Genomic DNA, 9081 nt, shown 5'->3' on the forward strand with positions numbered 1-9081 from the left:
TGTTACCTTTAGAGGTTGAAATTCCTTTACTTAGAGTTTCTCTCAAAGGTCTAGTTACAAATGAAGACTACCGTGCCATGAGACTTCAAGAGTTAGAACTCTTAGATGAGAAACGCCAAGCATCATTTGATCATATGAGAGTCTATCAAAAGCGCATGTCAAAAGCATTCAACAAAAAGGTTCACCCTAGAGAGTTTCAAGTGGGAGATCTTGTCCTACGTGTGAATCAGAAGAATCAATAGAATAGAGATCAAAAGGGTAAGTTTGAACCTAATTAGCTTGGACCTTACATTATTACAACAACTTTTGGTTCAGGTGCATATTTACTATCTACAGCAGAGGGAGAGCAGCTCCCTGATCCTATCAATGTCTTGCACTTGAAGAAGTTCTATCCATAATGCACATTCTGTCTAGGGGCATCTTTGTACATATTCATTGATCCTGAAAAAAAAAATCCAAAAAAATTGATATATTTTAAAAAAATCCAAAAAAATGATATATTGTAAAAATTCTAAAAATTGAAAAATGTCCTAAAAAAATGATCATCTTAGTGACAACCTAGCAAAAGGCACTTTGATGTATCTTCAAAAAAATTATATATTCCAAAAATACAAAAAAAATAAAAAATTCAAAAATTCAAAAAAATAGAAAAAGTGCCTTGGTGAAAACCTGGAAACAGGCGCCTTGGTAGCAAAAATACAAAAAAAAAAAAAAAAATTATAAAAAGTCTTGAAAAAATAAAAATAAAAAAAATCCAAGTGGTGAAAACCTGGAAACAAGCGCTACTTGAGGCCTTTGCACCCCTGGTTCTTAGCACATGTCCTCGACACTTAGCCTTTCTCCACCATGCCTTGTCCTTGTTACCTTGGTTTGGAATTGGTCTTTGTCTAGGGGGCATAACTATGTTAGCTTTGGTTTCTTAGATGTGTGAGTCTTTAGGACACCTCACAAATGGTGTTTTTCAACACCCATTGACATCGAGTGTTTTTCAACACTTATTGGTTTGGTCTTACCCAGTATCATCATGTGATCTTACCTTCCTGCAAGCATTTGATCCTTGTCCTCAGAACTCAGTATCAGTTAACACACTTAAATTTTTTAATGCAACACTTCATGCTTGACTTATGTCATGATTTTTTTTCTCTATGTACTAACTGTTATTGATTTTTGTTGAGTGTCTTTGTCTGATAAGTCTCTCCATGATGCATTGCTAGAAGACTTGGGGCATGAGACATGTTTTTATTTTTTTTTTTTGCTTGTGGGTGTGGTCTTGAACTCTAGAGTGTCTTTTGTTGTCCCCTTGAAACACTTAGGAGATTTGAGACATCATCCTTGATTGTTTTTGCACAACCATTCTTATAGTCATCTTGGCATCTATGCCTTGATGCGAGCATAGTTTTTCTATATTAAATTGGGTAAGCTAACATCGAAGTCATCTTGACCTTTATGTCTTTGATGCTTATGTTAGAATCTTTCCACATTTCAATCCAATATAAATCGCATTCATATCTTCATAGTTGCATTTGTAACTAGTGATGATTGTGTGATTTTTCGATGTCCGTTAATAATGGCCCAATGATGAAAATAAGTTTTTTTACATTCTCTAATGAATGATGAACACAAAATCTTATGTTACAGTTGCTCTTTTGCAAGTACACCATTGCATTTCATATAGCTTGCATTATTAGACTTCATGTTAGTTTGCATTTTTAGGTTGCATTATGAGTTTGAGAGGGTTCTCCTTTCATCTTTATTATGGACATTTTATCAATTGCGGTCACATTTTGATCTTCATTTCCTTATTTTCTTTCGTGATCTCAATCAAAATTTCTATCTTAAACAGTTGATTGATTTTTGGAGCATTTTCTTTTCTTATTTCTATTTCTTTCCATATCTTTCAAACTTCTATCTTCCATTTTTTTTTCCCCCACTTCTTTTCTTCTAAATCATCTTTGGGGCATAATATTTCATGCTTGATGATCTACCTTGGTTCTATAATTCTTATATCTTTCATCTTACATCAAGAACCTTATCTTTTGTTCGATTTGATCAAATTTATCAATTTGTTGTTTCTCCTCTATCTCATTTCGATTTCGATCACAAGGGGGCAGTAATTATCAATTTCAATCCTTGATTCAGTTTTATCAATTTTATCCTCGACTTTTTCAAGTTAAAATTTATTTGTATTCTTTGTCCTGATGTGTTCCCGAGTCGACCACACATCTGGGTTGTTTTGTGATCCCAAATTGACCTCACACTTCAATTTCTTTCTTTGACTACATGTGTTCCCAAATCGATCACACATTAGTCAAAGAGGGGCAAATGTATGCACCCAAAAATGGTCGCCTAGACTATGGGCCCCCATTATTTAATTTATCAATTTATCAAATTTTCTGAATCAATGGTTTGTAATATTTTATTAAATCAATTCAAATCAATTTCCTTGATCAAATTCGATTTATTTCATTTCTAAGATTGATCATTTTATTCCAAGTCTTATTTAATTAAAAGAAAATCTTCTCTTTTAATTAAATAAAATAAAATCCTCATTTAATTAAAAGAAAACCTCTCTTTTAATTAAACAGTTCATCCACATTTAATTAATTAAGAGAAAAACCTCTCTTTTAATTTAATTAAATATCTTCTATTTAATTAAAAAGAACTTGCTCCCTTTTAATTAAATAAAAATCTCACTTAAATATCTCTTTTGATGAAAAAAGGAAATAAAATAAATTCTTTTTATTTAATTTCTCTACACTTAAAAAAGTGATCTAAGTGGGATTTATCTTTCCACTTTCTCTTCAACCACTCCTCTTTTCTAATTGGTGGAATCTTGTCTCACATGGATCACCACTTTCTTCTCAACCACTCCTCTTTTCTCATTGGTGGAATTTTGTCTCACATGGATCAAGCTCTATTATCCCATATTAGTTGTGAGAAGCCTCTCACCTCCATAATTTCTTTTATAAGGGAGAGCCCTCTCCTCATGTTAGACACCCATGATTATGCTATCGTTATGCTGCAGGTTTGAAGACCAATTTTTGAAGGAGTTTGAATATAAAAGCTTTTTGTGGAGAACTTCTATTTTCTTGTCTTTTAGCTTAGATCTTACATTTATAGATTAGATTTTGCTTTCATAGATTAGATCTTATTTTCATGCATATTTGAAGATCATGGAGACTAGCATTCTTGCTTTTCCTCTTTGAATCTCTCATCTCATGGTGTACTTGCATGGGCACAAAAATAGGTCAAACTGATGGCCTCCATTACAAACCCTTGCACTCTATGAGTAGAGAGCTATGGATCGATTTGTGACGGATCATTCTTGAGTTTTCTTACATGTAATGATTCATAGAAGTGTGACAACATTTTAGTACACAATACCTATTGTATTGTATTTGATTTCATAGATCTTATAAGATGATGTAATCTATTTTTATGATATATATTCTTTCAGTCTTTCATACCCTGTGACTTGTATAGTGGATAATTGTGCATTCTTATTATTGCCAAGTGGCATTTAAGATAATTGTATATTATTTAAATGGATTTGTATTTGTAATTATTCTAACATGGATTTTTCATATATTGATTTGGTATTAATTAAACTTAAATGTGATTATATGTCATGGGACTTGAGACTATCCCCTCAGCATAGTGGGAGTGGACCATTTAGGTTCCACGAGGTCGGCTGGTAGTGTTTTTTAACTTTTACCATTGAGCTCCATGTTCTGTATTATCTTTCATTACATGCTTGTATGCTATGATGAATGGTTATACCTATTGTATTGTATTTGATTTCATAGATCTTACGAGATGATGTAGTCTATTTTTATGATGTATTTTTTTTAGTCTTTCATACCCTGTGACTTGTACAGTGGATGATTATATATTCTAATTATTGCCAAGTGGCATTCGAGATCATTGTATATTATTTGAATGGATTCATACTTGTAATTATTCTAACATGGGTTTCTCATATATTGATTTGGTATTAATTAAACTTAAATGTGATTATATGTCATGGGACCCTTAAGAGATGTAATTTGTTTATGTGTTGGTTATGTATGAGTGTATGTTATTGCTTCTGTTATACTATAACTATTGTTGTATATTATCTTTGAAAAAAAAGTGTTAAAAAAGTGTGACAAACTTAGTAAAACTTTAAGTTAATTTCTTTTAGGTTCTCTGTCGAAGTGTTATACGCGGCCCCATAAGAAAGTCATGAATTTGAATGAATGACGGCTTCAACTATGTGGATCATAAAACTACTTATGACTGGTGTTAAGCATGTCGCAAACGACCATCCTTAAACATCACACATTAAGGAAGAAATTAAGTTTGAAAAAATAATACATTAAGTTTGAAAAAATAAGTCAACTTTGACTAACACTTTTAGCCTGGGAATCAAACCTTTAAGTCATCCATCCCAAGCATTTAGACTAGCTATTTCTTCACTAAGTTTTAGAATCTTAAGAGATATACTTAGAAAATCATCATTAACAAATACACTCACAAACTCCTTATTAACATAATAAAACGCTTCTCTTCGCATGAAGGAGAGAAGAAAAAAGATATAGCACACACAACCAAACATAATATCTTAGTGAGTTACCTTCTTCTATAAACAAGTCATACTTTGATTGAAGATACCTTTACTTAAAGTAGTGGTGTCTCTTACCAATATGCCCAACCCAATGACAACTATCTACTGATGGGTGAGTGACCTGTCCAATGACCACTATATACAAAATGTATATCTAGATCTCAATGCTATTTAGGGAAAATTGTTTATAAGATCTATTGTAGCAACATACATAGCAATATTTGTACACATACATTCTTCTTTGTTGATTGTTTGTCCAAAAACTGAACAAATTGAATCACAAGCATACTTTTGGACCTCTAGTCCAATATAGAGTGTAATAAACTAAAAATATTTGAAATAAAAATTGTGCAAATTAGCAACTCACTATCTCTTTAATGATCTCTTTGTTTTCTATCTCTTTATGATGTTTGTGATCATGTACATCTGAGTAGTAATGTGGTAAATTGAAGAAAAAATAATGATTAATAAATGTTTTAATATGTAAACGGATGTTTATGGGTCTATTATCCACTAAGGGCCCATTTGGCAATGAGAATACAAATGAAATAGGCATATGTATATTCTTAAAATTTAGAATTCTATGTTTGGATGCACCAAATCAAAATTGGAATAGGACTAAAATTAGAATACATTTTCCAATTTTGGCCAAAAATGAGGATTTGCTATTCCACCTAAATAGGTGGAATTGAAATACATATTCCTATTCCAAATTTTTTATTTTAGAAAATATAAAATTTTGAGTCCGTGAATTCCACATCAAATTATGGGTGAACCAAACAAGAATAGGAATGCATAACCCTATTTTCTATTCGAAAATAAATATTCCACAATAAGTATTCCTATTCCCATTTTTATATTCCCACAGCCAAACACACCATAAGTTAAAATTAAACCCTGTTACATTTGAACAATGGTCACTTGAGCTGACAAAATCCCATCCAGAGGCAGCTTTGAAGGATTAGAGAAAACTGCTATAAACGACAAACCACAGTCCAAATTGAAGAAAAGGGCCAAACCTTGAGCTGCAAAAGTGTGATAATAACAAATATATATATATATATATATATATATAAACGGTGAATGGATTCTTGTTCAACCCATCCCTAGTGCCCTGCTTATCAATATAGGGGTAGGGGACATACATGAGGTAATGCCATTAAATCTACATCAAGAGGCCCAAATTGCATTCTATCCCATTGGATTCAATCAATCCACATTCTACACCAAGATAAATTAGATTGTGTGTCTATGAATTCTATAAATTAGATAAATTAGACTGGGAAATTGACTCCAACCTCAAAAATTGAATAATCTTGCCCAACTCGCCAAGCATTGCTTTGATTGGCATGCGGTCCCAAAAACAATCATCTGGGGGAAGCATTCCTCCGTAGTTCAGGTAATTAATCTCCTGGCAAATATCATGAAAGCAGATTTGACTTAATAGGCTGCAAGAAACTCAGACCATTGCAGCAGAACAACACGAGAAAGAATACACTTCACATAATGACAAAGACACTATAGCGCCATCACTGTAAAATCTAATCGTTATTTGAGAGCTAGTTGGAAATAAGCTTTGACCAATCATGTAGCAAACAAACGATTGCAAACATTGGAGTACAAGGAAAGGAAAATCTAATGACGGTTTCTTTTCCAAAATTATATAACTTTAGATTTTCGTTTCCGTTGGCCTTACTGAACTCGTAGCTTCTCTTCCGGGATCACCGATCGACCTCGCCCAGGTAAGTATGCTTTCAACGTCCCCCTCTCCTCCTCCCCTCTTCTCCCGCATGTGGGATCATTTTATTGCAACGCTCAGCTATACAAGACAAACGGATGATTTATCTAGCTCCCCTGCACCCAACCAGTGGGGATGTAGCTCAGATGGTAGAGCGCTCGCTTAGCATGCGAGAGGTACGGGGATCGATACCCCGCATCTCCACTCCATCGCTCTTTTGTTCTCAGGTCGTCTTCTTTGGCTCGAAAACGTAAAGCAATTCAATCGATCTGGTTGCTGTACACAATTTCGTAAAAGTAGAAGAGGTTCAGGGAATTGAACCCGACGTGAATCGAACACGCAACCTTCTGATCTGGAGTCAGGCGCAAATTTACTTTAATCAAAACGCCATATCGAACTTCAATTATTGTACTTGCAAGTGATAAAAGCGTTTAAAGCAATAAGATCTTGGTTAGCTTTCGCAGGCTCTACGGCAAAAGGACCGTGAAAGACAATTAGAAATGGACTTGTGCTTTGATGTGTAGCAAATGGAATAGCAATGAAATACTCAATAGTAATCTAACAATAAGACGCACACTCAACCATTTCACATCTCATTCCAAATAATAGGTAATTTTTATTAACTAGAATTTATATTTTAATATATAAAACTGCAAGCGCAAGTTTTTTATAAGCTATATGACGAATAGGTAATTTATTACTTTTAGTCATAGAGAAAACACAACTACAGAATCCCACGAATGCATAGAAATCGTGCAAGATGTGAAGTGTTAAAAGGAAATTATGGAAGAAGTTTTTTCCGATTAATTTTAGGTTGCTTCCTATAATGTTAAAAAATTATGCACAAGTTGAATGCCTTGAAGACTTGTCTCTTAATAACATGCAAAGGCTGCATCATGGAAAATAAACTCGCTGAAAAGGTCATTAGAAACTTTCAAGAAAATGCATTTGACTGGTGTAAAGCCAAAGAATTTGTACTAGCACCTTGCAGTTCACTCAGAATAATGAATTGACAATTTGTCTTCAACACACAACACTGAATTGGAGAAGGCAAGTCCTAGTGCCATTATGACTTCTTTTGCATTAAAAATATATAGGTTTTGCAAACTTCTTATTATCCAACCTTCTCATTTGTAGGTGAATTTATTTTTTCATTCCGCCTGCAATGATAAAGGCTTCCATCAATAAACATTTGAAAGATTGTCTTTAAATCAATTTATCTACAAATTGTTGCATTTCCTATTTTAACACATAGAAAAAAACATTTGATTAATATATAGTTGCACTTCCTATGTACAAATTGTTGCGTTTCCTATTTTATCACATAGAAAAAAACATTTGGTTAATGTATAGTTGTTGAAGGGGAAGCAAAACCTTGTACAAGCAATGATTCTATGTCATGTTCTCCTTTGTTGTCCTTGGTTAATACACATTGCAAAATACCACGACATATAGAGAAAATATTATAAGAATTGTAGTGTCTCTCATATTTGCAGTCTGTACCTTGTTATATTTTGATCCGAGAGATATTTGTTACTCATGTTATTTGTACATTTGAGATGACCTGAGGGTCATATGTTATACCTTGATTTCTAGTATCATAGATGTTATATTACTATGTTGTTTAGTCGATCATATTTGCATGATGATGCCATTTTGAGACGACAATATGTTTTATGATGATATCTGGGTATTTGGTATTTGGACATATCTTTGATTATGTTATATGTTGGATTTAATGCTATGGTGATTTTCTTCATTCTTGTTTTGTTATGCTTTATGCGAACGTGAATGATGTAAATGGATTAGTGTAGTATGTTTAAATAAATGGTTAAATTAGGTTATTTAATATGTTTGTTGCTTCGGATATGTTATTATATGCAATTACACTTGATCATGTGTTTCAGTGTGCAGTAATTATATCCCTAGCAGTGGCACATGGAGTTAGTGATTCAGTTGTTCATATTTAACCAATGTCATCCCTCTATGGTCAATGTATTTTTTAAACCTTTCAGTGATTTGATTAAATCCAGATTCATTTGCATCATGTGACTAGATCTGTGAATGTGTTTGTGCAATTAGAGGTTTATATTTGTCACGGGAGTTTGTAAAGTTTTTTGTGATTTTTGGTTTAAGGGTTTTCGGGCTTTATTTTAATTGATTTTAACTTCTAGTAGCTTTGTCATAGATGAATTCCAATTACTTGGAGTAGCTTGTTTTCGTTTGAGTTGATTTGGAGTTTAACTAGGTTACCTAGTTATTTACTCTAATTGATTATTCACTCAAAAAGTGAATAAGTATCCAAAGAGGAAATTTATTCCTCACTTCTCACCTTCAAAAATTAGAAAATTGAGAGCTTTTCCAAAAATCCTCTTCTAGAGAATTGCATTTTTATTCGTTGTGAGAGCTACGAGCGTGGGATCTTCATAAGATCGATCTCGTTGGACCCAGCTCAGGGAGACCTTGGTTTTCCACAACTTTCGACAACTTCCGCTAGATATTTATTTTACCTAGCTGATTTTCATTTTAGCCCTTTTGGCTATCAATTACGGCTCTCTAGTTTTTGTATTTCAGCTCCATTTTTGCTTTTCTTATTGGTAGTTGTATGTTAGGAGGTAGAGAACTAGTGTTCCCCTCCATTTTTTTATTGCTAGTTCTACCCATTTGATCAGGTATGAACGTTTCCCTAATTTTCGAGATGAGGGTTTGGGGTTTCACACCGTTATCTGGTCATTTT

The 9081-nt window shown here is 33.2% G+C and overlaps 1 long non-coding RNA gene and 1 other non-coding gene across 2 annotated transcripts; one reads left to right on the top strand and one right to left on the bottom strand.

The window, feature by feature from the left end:
* Positions 1-5398: 5398 nt before the first annotated feature.
* LOC149562045 (uncharacterized) lies at positions 5399-6756 on the bottom strand. Its single transcript, XR_016363477.1, has 2 exons — positions 6303-6756; positions 5399-6017 (listed from the first exon to the last, which is right to left on the bottom strand). It is a non-coding gene; the product is annotated as an uncharacterized LOC149562045 (long non-coding RNA).
* TRNAA-AGC (transfer RNA alanine (anticodon AGC)) lies at positions 6476-6548 on the top strand. Its single transcript has one exon. It is a non-coding gene; the product is annotated as a tRNA-Ala (tRNA).
* Positions 6757-9081: the final 2325 nt, after the last annotated feature.

Source organism: Cupressus sempervirens, chromosome 4 (assembly GCF_028749045.1).
Source record: "Cupressus sempervirens isolate cs-2001-9-10 chromosome 4, ASM2874904v1, whole genome shotgun sequence".
Lineage (NCBI taxonomy): Eukaryota > Viridiplantae > Streptophyta > Pinopsida > Cupressales > Cupressaceae > Cupressus > Cupressus sempervirens.